The sequence below is a fragment of the Trachemys scripta genome, chromosome 7 (assembly GCF_013100865.1).
Source record: "Trachemys scripta elegans isolate TJP31775 chromosome 7, CAS_Tse_1.0, whole genome shotgun sequence".
Classification (NCBI taxonomy): domain Eukaryota; kingdom Metazoa; phylum Chordata; order Testudines; family Emydidae; genus Trachemys; species Trachemys scripta.
The window spans coordinates 56,604,913-56,621,614 of NC_048304.1; the positions used below are offsets into that span (position 1 = coordinate 56,604,913).

At 43.9% G+C, this 16,702-nt stretch overlaps 1 protein-coding gene across 9 annotated transcripts in view; it reads right to left on the reverse strand.

Moving 5' to 3' along the window:
- Positions 1-16,702, reverse strand: part of GBF1 (golgi brefeldin A resistant guanine nucleotide exchange factor 1) — a 185,148-nt gene that overhangs the window by 148,552 nt on the left and 19,894 nt on the right. Inside the window, exon 1 of one of the 9 annotated variants that reach the window (XM_034775253.1) lies at positions 3,423-3,441. The exons of the other annotated variants lie outside the window; for them this stretch is intronic. The gene's annotated coding sequence lies outside the window, so the exon portion shown is untranslated. Of the gene's footprint in view, positions 1-3,422; positions 3,442-16,702 lie in introns of those variants that run through there. 9 annotated transcript variants of the gene reach the window in all.

Consider the following 16,702-nt stretch of genomic DNA (forward strand, 5'->3'; position numbering starts at 1 on the left):
GAAACCTGCTTGCACAGGAGAGGCGATGAGTAACACATTAGTACAAGTGGTTGAAATGGTTCTTCATTCCCCAACCTCATTTGGCTGGCACAGAGCAGACTAAAATAAACTTCAACTTGGGACTAGCACATTTCTATTTCAGAGCACCAAATTTGAAAGTAGAATCGCATTCCAGTCTTTTGGGGCCAGTGGAATACAAATCCAAGATTCGCTTATCTAAACAACAGCCATCAGACATGGCCCCAGGGCTCAGCCTACTCCAGTCAGTCATCACAAGGTCTGCGAAGAACAGTTGGCCAGTTTCATTGTGTGAGCAGAAAGTTTGCTGAAGGTGACTGGGAAAAGCTAGAGATGGTTAGCCATTTCAAACCTAAGTCAAGAAATCTGAGTGACAGGAACATTTGGCTAATTCCAGAATGTCTGCAGGAAGTCCTTTTGTGAAGGCTAAAAATGAAGGGATACATTCCATTTTCAATTTGCTTTAAATATAGGTATGAACACTCCTTGATCTCTTTATTTTATACAGAAATTCCTATAAGTGTTACCAATGGTTCAACCTTAGAGTTCCAGCCGCTTTTGGTATTTATTACAGCATTAAACCAGATAAGCAAGAATAATATGACTTTTTTGCTAACATTTTAGTGTACAATACCCTAGATGGGAGGCCGGCAGAAATACATCCCCTTATGCTACCTGAGTTGCACCTCCAGCGATGGCCAACTAAAATAAAATAAGATCCCACATGTCTTGACAGATGCAGGAGCTAGTCAAGGAAAGAGACTCTGCACGAACCGTTTGAATTAGAGAATACCCCAATGATAAAAACCTAATGATACCAATTATCTTCGATTCCCATAGACCTGAGGATTTCACCATCAAGCCCAGATTAGTGTCAGCCTTTCCTAAGAAAGGCGATACACACGAATTAGGTCTTTATACACTTACCAAAAACCAACTGTACTCCACATCACTTGTTCAAGGTTGAGTAACAGTCACACGTAATTACATAAAAGCAAGCAAAATAGCTTCTGCGAGGATGTGCCAGTTAGGAACTCCATTACTTGAGTGACTGGACCAGAAAAGGAAAACAGCTCAAAAAAATATATTTTGCTGACTCACCATAATTAACGGGGGTTAGATAAGAGAATGTGATATACCCAACTATGATAACTCTCAAGGCCTGCATCCTAGCAAGTGAGCTTCAGAATATGCCTACATCCTTTTCGAAGTACTTGAGTTTCCATTGACCAGTTAAGCAAAACAATACATTCACATTTGTGAAGGGGTTAGTTTTACTTATTACTAGCACCACACAAAAAAGGGCAAGCTGCTGCTACCCTTTACCAGGACAGCCAAGGGTTAAAATCCAGATGGAAGGTTCAGCCCTGAAGAAATGTCTCTAACCTGAATTTAGGTTCACAAGGCTTGTGGTGAGCTCTATCTGCCTCTGAATCCTGGGGTTACTCTTGATCACTAAACGCCGATATTTGTATGAATAAAAATGAAGGGATTTAGCAAATCTTGTTCCTGCACACAGTTGTCAAAAAATCTGACCTTTACAACAGCAAAAAGAGGGGGGATTTAAAGCTTTAAAGAAAAAGCAGTGGCTGCCTGATGTATAACAAACCTTTGAAAAATTATGAAGCAGTGAAAATCCCCTACAGGTCCCAACAAAATGTGTCCAATTTGCATTCCGGCAAGCCTTCCATACATACCACTCTGCTCCTGTGTGTACACAGGCAAATAAATCCCTAGGAATAATACAACTGGGACCTGAATCTGATCTCCGGTATATTACTGCTCCAGAGCTCCATTCCAGCCTTCACAAACTGCCTTTTTTGTTCCAGATAACTAAATCAAAGCAGTCCTGATAAGCTTTCAAAGCAGGGAATGTGAGGAATGGTTTAATGAATGTTACAACTCAACCTATTACAAACTACAAAGTATTACAGAAGGGGAGCAGGGGGACACAACAAACTCCATCTCTGGAAGTTTCATAAGTTCAAATCCAGAAATACCTGCCTTTCTAAGCTCCTTTGTATAAAAGCCTAGCAAAAACTCATTGTTGATTATGCAAAGGATAATGAGGATTTGGGGAGCAGAGGTGAAGTGGGGGGACAATATTAGAAAGAAGTGCTGCATTTTCAATAGGAGAAAACATGTCTTGTCATTTAACACCCAAGGGTTTTGGCCTTACTGGGTTTGAGTGTGGAAGATCGTGAATGAGGCTAGGTCTACACTACCCACCTGAATCGGCGGGTAGAAATCAATCTCTCGGGGATCGAATTATCGCATCTCGTCGGGACGCGACAATCGATCCCCGAATCGATGCTCTTACTCCACCAGCGGAGGTGGAAGTAAGCGCCGTCGACAGGGAGCCATGGAGGTCGATTTTGCCGTCCTCACAGCGGGGTAAGTCGGCTCTGATAGGTCGAATTCAGCTATGCTATTCGCGTAGCTGAATTTGCTTATCTTAAATCGACCTCCTGCCTCCCCCGTAGTGAAGACCTGCCCTTAGACCTCATTTCCAAAAAAAAAAAGGGCGGTGACAAGAGATCAGGAAAGAACTAGAGTTATTGAGAACACAAATGTCAAGAAACAGACTTCAGGGAAAAACCTTCTTTTGTTAAATGAACTCTGGGTTTACAATGGAAGTGTGTGTTGAAGTCCCTAATTTCATCCCAAGTGCTGTAAGTTCTAGTATAAGGATGGGACACAACTTTACACAATTTAAGTCATATTGCAAAACTGATCCTAAGATTGATCTACATTTTAGCACAATGGCCCATGTGTGCTGATTTGGGGAATCTGTATATACAACTTACGAATTCTATTCAATAGGAGGGGCTCTCTATCTGTGGTAGACCACAGACTATTTTGGATGTGGGGCTCATCTTCTCTGTTATCATGGTTCCTGCACGTTGGACTGAAATTCTAAGGGACAGTAATACAGGGCTTACAATAAAGCATCACTGACTTAAGAGCTCTCCCACTGAAATGGAATAGCTCTAAAGAGGCTGGCTCTTACCCAGGAGAATTAGTTTATCAGGAGAGGGGCAGTCTAGCAACTAAATCACCTGGCATGAGTCTGGGATCACCTGAAGAGGCTGATCCAGAAGCCACCCGACAGAGGTACCAGAAGGTTATAAAAAGAGCAGGAGCAGATCTATTTAGAACTTCGGACATTTTCACTAGCTCAAGATGAGGGACACTACTGCAGGAACCTGTTGAGGTGGAGGGAACCCTGCTACCTGAACAACAGTAGTCCCCAAAGGAAGAATAAGCTAGAATGCGGGGGCATTGCATTCAGGATGTTTGTTGTTTCCTTATTATTGTATTCTTTTTATTGAGCTTGAGTAAAGAGCAACAGTGTATTAGAATCTAGTGCAGTCTGTCTGTGAGCATTAAGCATTTATACCTACCCTATGTCTCTTTGAAGGGGAAAACCAGAAAGTTCACACCTTCAGATGGAGTTCTGGGAGAGGGTGTGTTTGAGCTATGGTGGAGTCTGAGGAGTCAGCACTGGTGCCAAGGACTTGGGAGAGGGACCAGGGAGAAGGACTGCATGGTCTATTTCCTTAAAAAAAAAAAAAAAAAAAAAAAAGATTCTAGACACAGACTCTGCATCTTGAAACTGTGCCTAGGGACTCCAAGACAGGGGCAATACCTGGACTCTCTTCAGTCTCCAGAGGTTTAAAACACCTGGGGAGCAAGTAACTGGATTCCCTCACAACAGTTACCAAAAGGGGGCTCTCAATTGGAGCTGTGACACCATGTTTCCCACTTCCAAGATTTTCCTTCCCTTGCTTTGATTCCTGAAGCAGCCCCTCTGGATTTTGATTTTCCTTTTTTGACAAGGAAATCAGGTTGCAGCCTAGACACTCTGCAACCTTTTTATTGTAGCCACAGACTCTGAACACAGATGGCTTTAATGAATTTATACTGAAAGACTATACTAAGCTAACACTCTTGGTCCTTTTTATGAACCAAAGTATTTAAATCATCATTTGAATTACCTGGCATTGTTGCTAAGAGACTGATAATGTGATCTGGAGAGTTCCAATATTCATGAAAGCTACTTCCTAGAAAGATACCCAACTGGAAGAAGAGAGGTGAAGAATGAAGGACCTGAGCCACAGACAGACAATCAGCTAACTGTTCCTGCTTGATCTCTTCTTTCCCTTAAGTTGTTGTTTTGATGCTTATTAGTTGTTGTAACAATGGCTAATAGCTTGAATGAAGGAGGGTTATGCTTAAGTTGTGAAATGCCTACAATCTTTAAACAGTGAAAGTAATGGAGGTTCCCAATATATGCAAAACCACTAAACAATTCATCTTGTAACCTAGTAAAAATACAGCCAGCTTAAAAAAAAAAACAAAACAAAAAAAACAAAACTTCAGGGTGCTTAAAAAGACAGCCCCTGAAGAACAGGAGGGAGTAAGGTAGAGACTTCTGGGGAGCATCTGAATCCCATTCCCCAGAAGTTGGGGCATCTAGGATAAGCTAGGCCTACTGAAGCTTTTAGGTAAGCATGATGTGTGTGTAGACTTTTTATTGCATTAAAATCCCTTCTCCCAGTACACATTGTTCCTACTATCGGGGTTCAACAACATTTTGTTCTGAAGAAGCTGTCTGGGTCACTGCATTCACTACTGGTCACAGCTTCCAAAGGGAAGCCTTATTGATGACTGAGCTCAGTAAGATCTGTTGACCAACCATGATTGGTACACAAGGTATAGAGCCCTGGACCTGGTGTAAGAGTGGAAGAACTGTGGGATTCCACACCAGGAATGGTGAAGCAAGAGGCCTAATACCTGTCAGGGGTACACTCAGAAGAGAGGACAGAGGTGCAGCTAGCCCTGAACTGTGGCAAAGACTACTAAAGGATGCATTGCACGTCCTACCAAACTAGTATAATTCGTCCAGTTAGCCATGCAAGTTTTACTTCTAAATTTTTGGATTTGAACTCTGAACTATGCAGCTGTGTTCAGTCTCTTGCTTCACTGGTACTGGCATGGAATCCCACAATTCTTCCACTCAGACCCAATCCGGGGCTCCGTACCTTGTGTACCAACCACGATTGCTCAGCAGATCTTACTGGGCTCAGTAAGTAACTAGTGAATGCAGTGACCCAGACAGCCTCTTCAGAACAGGCCTGGGGAGAGGGAGGTGTTAAAGAACTCCAAGAGCTTTCTGAGGAGCAAAAGTGAGGCTCTGAGGGCACTGATGTAGGAGCAGAACTGATATGGGGGCTGCATAATTGCTGGGCTGGGGAGGGACAGATGTGAGGGTCAGGGGACAGAATTAATTGGAATTTTGAAATCTAGGGAGAAGCGGGAAGTTCTGCTCCATTAAGAGCTCTTGCTGCGGGGGCCAAAATCACCTTATTCAATAAACCGGTAGAATTGGCAACATTACACACACTGGGGATGAGCAGGGGGAGTTCAAAAATCAAACAGACCAAGACGACATTTTTTCTTTCTTTTTTGTTTTTATTAATCTGATGCATGATTTTTGAACTTTTGCAGTTGACAATACTGTTTCAGTCCTACCTCCAAGAATACTTACTTTTACTGCTAGTTGCTGCTTGCTATCTAAGGGCCAGGTCTACATTAGAAACTTTTACTGGTATAGTAATGTGTGTCCGAGGTGTTTGTTTTTTGTTTTTTTTTTAAAGTGACATTTCTATGCCAAAAGAATCCCTGACGTAGATGCAGTTATACCAGCATAAGTGTTTTTCATAGATTCATAGATGCTAGAACTGGAAGGGACCTCGAGAGGTCGAGTCCAGTCCCCTGCCCGCATGGCAGGACCAAATACTGTCTAGACCATCCCTGATAGACATTTATCTAACCTACTCTTAAATATCTCCAGAGATGGAGATTCCACAACCTCCCTAGGCAATTTATTCCAGTGTTTAACCCCCCTGACAGTTGGGAACTTTTTCCTAATGTCCAACCTAAACTTCCCTTGCTGCAGTTTAAGCCCATTGCTTCTTGTTCTATCCTTAGAGGCTAAGGTGAACAAGTTTTCTCCCTCCTCCTTATGACACCCTTTTAGATCTGAAAACTGCTATCATGTCCCCTCTCGGTCTTCTCTTTTCCAAACTAAACAAACCCAGTTCTTTCAGCCTTCCTTCATAGGTCATGTTCTCAAGACCTTTAATCATTCTTGTTGCTCTTCTCTGGACCCTTTCCAATTGCTCCACATCTTTCTTGAAATGCAGTGTCCAGAACTGGACACAAGACTCCAGTTGGAGCCTAACCAGCCCAGAGTAGAGTGGAAGAATGACTTCTCGTGTCTTGCTCACAACACACATGTTAATGCATCCCAGAATCATGTTTGCTTTTTTTGCAACAGCATCACACTGTTGACTCATATTTAGCTTGTGGTCCACTATAACCCCTAGATCTCTTTCTGCCATACTCCTTCCTAGACAGTCTCTTCCCATTCTGTATGTGTGAAACTGATTGTTCCTTCCTAAGTGGAACACTTTGCATTTGTCTTTGTTAAACTTCATCCTGTTTACCTCAGACCATTTCTCCAATTTGTCCAGATCATTTTGAATTATGACCCTGTCCTCCAAAGCAGTTGCAATCCCTCCCAGTTTGGTATCATCTGCAAATTTAATAAGCGTACTTTCTATGCCAATATCTAAGTTGTTAATGAAGATATTGAACACAGCCGGTCCCAAAACAGACCCCTGCGGAACCCCACTTGTTATACCTTTCCAGCAGGATTGGGAACCATTAATAACTACTCTGAGTACGGTTATCCAGCCAGTTATGCACCCTCCTTATAGTAGCCCCATCTAAATTGTATTTGCCTAGTTTATCGATAAGAATATTGTGCGAGACCGTATCAAATGCCTTACTAAAGTCTAGGTATACCACATCCACAGCTTCTCCCTTATCCACAATACTCGTTATCCTATCAAAGAAAGCTATCAGATTGGTTTGACATGATTTGTTCTTCACAAATCCATGCTGGCTATTCCCTATCACCTTACCACCTTCCAAGTGTTTGCAGAGGATTTCCTTAATTACTTGCTCCATTATCTTCCCTGGCACAGAAGTTAAACTAACTGGTCTGTAGTTTCCTGGGTTGTTTTTATTTCCCTTTTTATAGATGGGCACTGTATTTGCCCTTTTCCAGTCTTCTGGAATCTCTCCTGTCTCCCATGATTTTCCAAAGATAATAGCTAGAGGCTCAGATACCTTCTCTATTAGCTCCTTGAGTATTCTAGGATGCATTTCATCAGGCCCTGGTGACTTGCAGGCATCTAACTTTTCTAAGTGATTTTTAATTTGTTTTTTTTTTTTTATTTTATCTTTTAAACCTACCCCCTTCCCATTAGCATTCACTATGTTAGGCATTCCTTCAGACTTCTCGGTGAAGACAGAAACAAAGAAGTCATTAAGCATCTCTGCCATTTCCAAGTTTCCTGTTATTGATTCTCCCTCCTCACCGAGCAGTGGGCCTACCCTGTCCTTGGTCTTCCTCCTAATGTATTGATAAAAAGTCTTGTTTCCCTTTATTCCCGTAGCTAGTTTCAGCTCATTTTGTGCCTTTGCCTTTCTAATCTTGCCCCTGCATTCCTGTGTTGTTTGCCTATATTCATCCTTTGTAATCTGTCCTAGTTTCCATTTTTTATATGACTCCTTTTTATTTTTTAGGACATGTAAGATCTCGTGGTTAAGCCAAGGTGGTCTGTTGCCACATTTTCTATCTTTCCTATCCAGCGGAATAGCTTGCTTTTGGGCCCTTAATAGTGTCCCTTTGTTTTTGCCTATATAGTTTATTTCATTTGGGAAACTGGTATAAGGTATACTAGAAAAAGCACTTTTTGCTAGCATAAGCTTTTTCAAGTATAGCTACACCAGCAAACTCTTTAGCACAGACCTGGCCTACTTTAAAATAAAAAATTTCTGTTTCGTAATTCAAGTATTAGCTTGTGGATACACTGAAATCAAAGTCAAGGACAATATAATCTTACCAAACACCTCCCCACTTCAGCAAATTCCCAGAAGGTAAACTCCTTTATCCCACAGTTTACTTAATAACATTTACAAGTTTCAGGAAAAGAGTAGTAGCAGGTCAGGTGACAATACTGCCAGCCCCCAAAATCTTGAGATTCGTTAAGCATGAGATTTTTTCAAAGGTTGGAGATTCTTTTTATTTTATTTACCTTCGGATTTAATCTTTAGGATGCATTTGGGTCATATTTTCAACCAAAAGGGCTAGACACTTCATTTTAAAAACAAAATTAAGTTGAGATTCTTATGTATTCTCATGATTCCAGGAGATGGAGCTTTAAGAAACATGACAAATAGTGAGACTCAAAACAATCATTCCCAGCTCTCACTCTTATGATCTCGTCAACTTGAATTAACACTCATACTAATTCCCTCTATTCAAGACAGAACAATGCAGTCACACCAATTTGTATTCTGGTGATGTTTTAATCCAAGGATCTCAAGGATACACTGGACACAGAACGAGTCTTTTCTTCTCACTCCTAATTTCCTCCCACCCCAATCAACTCTCTAACACACTTATTCCAATTTCATCCTAGTATCTCTCCACCTGGCATTTCTTAGGTCAGCTTTGCAACAATATTACCAACACTTTCCCCCTGAACCCACCCCTAACTGTTCTCCAAGAAAAGAGGCTCAAACCACAGTGAAATAAATGTCAATGCTAATTAAACCATATGTAATTGATCAATGCCAGTTTTCTGCATCTTAGAGTATTCCTACCACAATGAAACAGCTATTATTGTTTTCACTACACCAATCACATGAACAAACAGTGACACAGATAGAATGTGACAAGTGTGCCAGCCCCCGACAACTCCTCCTCTATACTGAAAGAAAGAGAAGTCCCAGAAATGTAGGAAATTGTTATTCGGATAAAAGATAGACAACGCTTCCTTTCCCAGAACAATCTCTCTTCTGCTCTGACATCCCATGCCTGCTATATTTACCCAACCAAAATTTGCCAGTTATATACTTCCAGTTGTACTCCAGCCACATGTCCCTGTCAATCAGCCTGAGCACAGAGGAATCTGAACAACTCCTAGAAATCACTACATGCTAATCCATGCTGCTGCTGGCCTTTGGAGTACAAGACGACAAAACGTGTAAAGCATTACTCCCCCGTTTATTTTGGAAGAGTTGGGGGACAGAAGGTACTTCATTTGACACAGCTGTTAATTTCAACTGCTTTCTTGATAGCTGAAGGGGACACCTGAACAGTGAAAAATCTGAAGTATGAAGTTGAAAATAACTGCCTGTTCCAACCCATTAATATTAGTTCTCTAGAAAGCAGCTCTCAGCTTCCTGAAACAAGAGGGCTGGATGCTAAACCAGGAGGCTAGTGGGTTATTTTGTCAAGGGAGGACCAACTCCAAATGACAGAAAAATGTATTGGTCAAGTTGCCGCCCTAGTGCATGGAGGGGGAAAAGACCAAATGAAGCAGAAATGACCTCCTGTGGTCTCTTCCAACCCTAATCTTCTATGATTCTATGTATTTTACTTGTATTTTCTCTGAGGCATGGATCTTTCCTATTTTTTATCATTACTTTCCTCTATATTCTCCCCCCCCCCACCCCCAAAACCAAAACAACCATATATATGCCTGGGAGAGACAGAATTAGAGCCAAGGCACATGTACGCACTCACTCTTGTTCCAATTCTGTCCCTCCCAGGCACAACTTCATTATAGGCAGCTTACCCTTGTCTCCATCAGGAAGTCATTTTGTAAGATACCCAGGATCCTTGGCTTGCTGCTACAAACCAACAAGAACCATGATATTCAGTCCTATTAAGACAGAGGTGGGTAAACTACAGCATGGGGGCCACATCTGGCCCTCAAGCTCCAGCTGGGGAGCAGGATCGGGGGCATGCCCGGCTCTGCACATGCCGTGGCGCCGCGCAGCTCCTGGAAGCAGCGGCATGTCTACCCCACGGCTCCTACGCGTAGGGGCAGCCAGGGGGCTCCGCACACTGTCCCTGCCCCAAGCACCGCCCCTGCACTTCCTATTGGCCTGGAACTGCAGCCAATGGGAGCTGCAGAGGTGGTGCCTGTGGACAGGGCGGCACGCAGAGCTGCCTAGCTGCCCCTCTGCATAGGAGCTGGAGGGGGACATGCCGCTGCTTCTGGGAGCTGCTTAAGGGAAACGCTGCCCCCTCCTGTACCCCAACCCTCTGCCCCAGCCCTGATCCCCCTCCCGCCCTCCAAACCCCTTGGTCCCACCCCAGAGCACCTTCCTGCACCCCCAACCCCATCCCAGAGCCCACACCCCCAGTCAGACCTCCCTCCCCGCTCCATACCCCCTGACCTAGCTCGGAACCCCTTCCCGTACCCTGAACTCCTCATTGTTGGCTCTACCCCAGAGCCCACACCCCCAGCTGGAGCCCTCATCCCCTCCTGCACCCCAACCTCCAATTTCATGAGCATTCATGGCCTGCCACACAATTTCCATACCCAGATGTGGCCCTCGGGCCAAAAAGTTTACCCACCCCTGCATTAAGGCTTCAAAGAACTGTTCCACCTCTCTTCAGCCTCCCGTCATTAGTTTTTAAAGCATGCTTATTCACAAGCTCTGCACAAGGCTTTGCCCCAGGTGGCTCCACTCCTAAGTGGGGTCCAGGCACTGAACAATTTGTATTTTTTTTTTTTTAACTGCAAAAGACTTTGGGATTTCTATCTATCTATGGACCTTATTGGCAGGGGGAAACCACCTTGAGATCTTATTGGGAGCTGAAGATCCAAGAGTAGTCTTTTCACTCCCCTGAACACTGTAGCTGTGCCATCCTAAATCCCAGAGTAGATGCAGCTAGGTCAAAGGAAGAATGTTTCTGTCAATTTAGCTACTATCATTCAGGGAGGTGGTGTTCCTACAGCAATGAAAAAAACCCTTATGTCACTGTAGGCTGCGTCTACATTATGGGATTATGCCAGCATAGCTATGGTGCTGCAATTATGCCATTATAGTCCCCATAGTGCAGATATGGTCCAAGTGATGCAAGAGGAAAGGAGGAAGGTGGAAGAAAGAGCAAGAAGAAAAGTTGCAGGGGAAGAGTGAAAGGTTTTTTATTTCTAAAAACTTTCTTCCTTTAGCTCCCTCCTCCCCTCCCCTGGAATCAGCAGACAGGCAGTTTCAACCTTTCCAGGGTTTATTTAACAGGCTTAACTGAGAGTTTTTACAGCTCACAATTAAGCTTTTTAAATAAAAAGTAAAAGTTGAAATCAGCTGTGGGTAAATAATATTAAAACTCATGGTCAGACCAATTTTATTATTCAAGATGGAGTTAAAAATCATTGCAACCTTCTCTTAATAGCACATTTGAATAAGAGGCCTTCCCTGGCTATCTGATTTCAAGTGGGGGACACTGCAAGGAAGAGGGCACCTCTTAGCTGTCCTTGATGACAAAGGATACCCTTCGCTATAAACAAAAATTACTTCCGGATCACAGACCTTATATTTTTAAATTGTAAGTTATTCACATCATGAGTGTGCAATCATGAAACAGCCTACAGAAATGTATGCTAAAAAAATTACTCCCTTTTACTTAAAGCCTTCTATGCTACTAATTTTTCAGATGTTGTTCTTTTTAGGTTTGGCCCATAATAGCATCCTATGCACATCTACGATTTGTGTATCCCTGGAAGAGGTATCATGTGTGGGAAGACTGGGAACCAACAAACGAGGGAGGAAACCAGTATCTTGTGGGGGACATTGAAAGATGTTTGCATAAGAAATGCTGACTGGTGCAAAGTAGAGTCAAGTGAAAAGTGGTGCAAATTATAATTTAATAGTCTACAGATGCTCAAATTCAGACATCTAACAGATTTGAACAGCTGGTATTGTCACCTGTTGTTCCTTTGGAGTGGGAGCTAGTGTGTGACCTTCCAGTGTGGTTCATGTGCACCAGTGCCCATGTACAACAAATACAAGGATGGGCTGTGAAACTCCATATAACTGAGAAGTGCCACAAAAAAAACAAATTGTAACACTGGGGACAGCTGAGTGAAAAATGTCACTTGGAGATTTCTAATGGGTTATTAGTAACATACTAATAGTACTTAAAATCGTGATTTCAGTTGACTGCGCCTTTAACACAACAGTAACAATGGTCAGTTTCTAATCTATCACTACAATAAATATTCCAGAGAATTTTATAGTGGTTTCTCTCCATTATTTCACTTTAGTTTTCTGTTCCCTGAGAACCACAAGTTAATAGTGTCTAATGATCTACTCCAATCCGAACTAGATTGTTAGAATGTTTTATTAAAATATTATTCATTAATTTTCACAAGACTATATATGCGGTTTTCACCACAGAGTTAACTTATCCTGAGTTAGTCTAATTCAAGCGAGGACAGTCACACTGCAAATTAACACTCAAGTTGCACAGAGTGATTGTTTTAGCAGCTGACATGTTGTGATAACTTGAGATGTGGCCTATACCCTCCTGACTGGCCAGTCAACTTGAAATTTGAAAGCTGCACCACCTCAAGTTAAGGGTTTGTATGTGGACAAGACTCTAGTTAGGAGTAATACTTGAGTTACAACTAGAGTTAACTCTGCAGTGAAGATGAGACCTTTGAGAAATTTTATACACACATTTGTTTAAACTTGTATTTAAGGGCAGGTCTACACTGAAACCACAACAGTCGCGCAGCTGTACCGCTGTAGTACTTCAGTGAAAATGTCACTATGGCGACGGGAGAGCTTCTCTAATCAGCGTAGTTAACTCACCTCCGCGAGAGGCAGTAGCTGTGCTGACATGAGAAGCCCTTCTGTCGACACAGCACTGTCTACAACAGGGGTTAGGCTGGTATAACTGCGTCACGTTCAGAGGTGTGGATTTTTCACACTCCCGAATGAAGTAGTTATACCAATGTATGTTTGCAGTGTAGACCTGGCCTAAGACAGATAAGCTTTATTTCATTAACACAGGTTAAAGAAAAAGAAAGAAGAGTCACAGGTTATCTTGGGAAGTAAACACTGGTTACTAAAAACTGATTATGAGTGTAAGGAAGCCATAATAGCTACCTTACTTATAGCTCTAGGGCAGGAGTGGGCAAACTACGGCCCGGGGGCCGCATCCAGCCCTTCAGACATTTTAATCTGGCCCTTGAGCTCCCACCAGGGAGCAGGGTCCAGGGCTTGCCCTACTCCAGTGCTCCAGCCAAGGAGCAGGGTCAGGGGCTTGCCCCACTCTGCACGTGCTGTGGCGCCACGTGGCTCCCAGAAGCAGCAGCATGTCCACCTCTCAGCTCCTACATGTAGGGGCAGCCAGGGGGCTCTGCACGCTGCCCCTGCCCCAAGTGCCACCGCTGCAGCTCCCACTGGCCTGGAACCGTGGCCAATGGGAGCTGCAGGGGCAGCGCCTGTGGACGGGGCGGCACGTAGAGCTGCCTGGCTGCCCCTCTGCATAGGAGCTGGAGGGGGACATGCTGCTGCTTCCGGGAGCTGCTTGAGGGAAGCGCTGCCCAGAGCCTGCACCCCTAACCTGCTCCTGTGCCCTAACCCTGATCCCCCTCCTGCCCTCTGAACCACTCGGTCCCAGCCCAGAGCACCCTCCTGCACCCCCAACCCCTCATGTCCAGCCCTACCCCAGAGCCTGCACCACCAGCTGGAGCCCTCACCACCTCCCGTACCCCAACCCCCAATTTTGTGAGCATTCATGGCCCGTCATACCATTTCCATATCCAGATATGGCCCTCAAGCCAAAAAGTTTGCCCATCCCTGCTCTAGGGAAAAGCCTGAGAGAACACAAATGCTGGAAATACTCGTGGTTTTCTGCTTCCTTTTAATGAACACAGATGCAACTGATGCTAGGTTGATTTTGCCTAAGTACAGCAATTTGGGTGCTCAGCAACTACCTTCAAATTCAAGCAGTTTTACCAAACAAGGCTCTTGAATTTTATCCCAGGACACAGCTGCTTGAAAGAAGACCTTTAATACATCACAATGAGAGTTAAGACTATATTCTGGTACTCCTTTGGACTGACACTTTCACCTCTCAGTTTTCATAATATCCTTCCTGAAGGCCCCGATTATGCACTGAGACCAGCACAAGCTGATCCCTGCACAGTGTAGAGACCCAGGCTTGGGCTATATTTAAGTTTTGCTGACAATGCTGTGTCAGTTCAAAGTGCGGGGGAGGGGAAATCATCCCCTTAACTGACACAGTTGTGATAGCAAAAGCCCTAGTGTAGACAGTTAAATTGACTATTCCACCCCCACCCAAAAGCCCTCATTTTACCAGTAGAGCTTATTCTGATCAGTGCACTGGTATAACCTATACTGGCAAAAAATCTCTGCTGCTATAAGCTGCATTTCTATTGGGGGGGGGTTTGCTAGTATAGTTCTATTGGCATAGCTGTATTGGCAAACTCTTTTAAGTGTAGACAAGCCCCCTCCCCTTCCCTCCTACCGCCTGTGACTTTAATGGGATCCTGCTTAAACCACAAGAGGTCTGTTAACACGGACCCAATTGAAGAGTGGGGGCCAAGTTGTTTTCCAAAGATCAAGGTTTAAAGCAGGGGATTCCTTTATGTTTCCCTTCCATCCTTTCCTGAAGGCCATAGAAAAGCAGTAACAGACTGTCCTTGTGATATGTTGTTTTTTTGACACCATGGAAAGGACTAAGATGTCATAAATTGAGCATTAAAACGTCTCTGAAGCATCCCTCAGGAGAAGTTAAACTAAGAGGGAGAACTAATTCAAAAGGAAGCCTTCTGAACTGGCAGCAAGAGGGAATACATAAAGGAATGGCCAATAAACTTGCTTTTCGTATTAATGTTCTCTTCCCTCTCACAAGTTTGCAAGTATCTCTTTGAATTAATAAAACGATAGCTGTGCCTTTTAATTTGTTCCTCTCCACTGTTTCCAACATCCTTTGAGACACTAAAAGGCAACATATATTTCCCTAACGAGATGCTCCTTTTCCATTTAGCAAACATTGATATTTCTTCCCCTGTGTTCCTAGTGGAGCAGAAGCCAACAAGGTAGGATTTTGCTTACCCCTCCATTTGTGTACCAGCATCAATGACTGGGTCAACAGGAGTATGCCTGGCTCAGGGAACAGTGGTGTTCAGTAAGCTGACTTCTGCCTCACAATAAGCAATTACTTTTTCTTGAACAAAAAAAGAAATTGCTTTTGGGGGGTAATTTCTCAGTGTTAGGATGAGAGATTCTTTAAACAGACAGATATTTACATTCCAGAAGACACTGCCTGCTCATCATAAACTATTTTAATGTTGGTAAATGCCTGAACAAATGTGTTTCAGAATGTCCCTTAAAAACAACAACGTCACTGGAATAGGTGTCAGGAACACGGTTTCCAATTTGCACCAGTAATCTGACCATTTTAGAATTTAAGCAGTAATTTAATGTATGAGCAGTTAGTCCATTCAGCTAGGGCAAAGCATTTTTAAAGAGTGGATGAGGTGGGGAGGAGTGCAGGAGAGAAAACTTTCAAAATATTTACTAGACCTGAGTGCTGAGTCACCATATTTGCTCCTCAGAGCAGGAAATCCCAGCTATTTTGTGTAAGACTTAAACATTAGAAGAAATACAGACTACCCTTGAATGAGTAATGTGAAAACATCAGATTGGCGTGGACGATCAGCCAGCGATGTCTCCTCCTATGGTGCCACAACAGCCAGTTCAGTTCTTATACACAGAGCTGAATAATCATAGCCCAATATAAACTGTCTAATCCGGCCCTGAAGAACATCCAAACTCCTAAGTGCAGTTAATGAAGCGTCTTATGTAAACAGCTCTTGCATGATCTTACTGCAGTCAGCTGCGGAACACCTCCACCACTCCCTTTTGTTCTAGTACAAAAGCTCCTCCCAATTTCATATCCAGACCTCGTGGACTCCAAACCTTGAACAGGCCATGATAAGGATGTAATCAGAGCTCAGTAAAGCAGGCAACCACACCCCTGGACTCCACAGCTACTACTCTGGCCATTCCCCAACTGTGTATTAAGAACATCACTTTGTAAACATAAGGTATTTTGTTAAAATATTAGCCACTTACATTCTTTAAGTAATTACTAAACCTGAATCAAAGCAAGACAGAATCTAGTTTTACAACTCCAGACAGGCCTCCCCTTGCTATGTGTCTCATAAATTAAGGTCACTTTCCTACAAGCTACTAGGAGTTCTAGAAAAGCCATTTTAATGACAAACTCCAAACAGATAGGGTTACCATTCGTCCGGATTCCCCTGGACATGTCCGGCTTTTTGAGCTAAAAATAGCATCTGGGGGGAATTTGTAAATGTCCGGACTTCCCCCCCCATGCAGAGCACGCACGGCTAACAGGGCAGCCAGCCGGATGGTGCCACTTACATGGGGCTCCGACAGCCAGAGAGAGCCCCTCCTCCGCTTCCCCCTCCTCTCCCCTGCAGCTGAGAGCACTCCCTCCCTCCCTGCATTCGCAGATCGCCTTAGGCAGTCTGGAGCTCCTCCCCCGCTCCTACCCCACTGCTGCTCAGAGTGCAGGGACGAACGGCTAAGGCCGTTCCTGAGCATGCTCAGAGACGTTAGGCGAAGGCCATCAACAAGGGGACCAGGGGGTCGGAGAAGGGGCAGGGAGGTTTTGGAGGGGGCAGTCAAGAGACGGGACGGGGGGGTTGGGAATTCGGGGGGGGGGGGGGGGGGGAGGGGGGGGGGG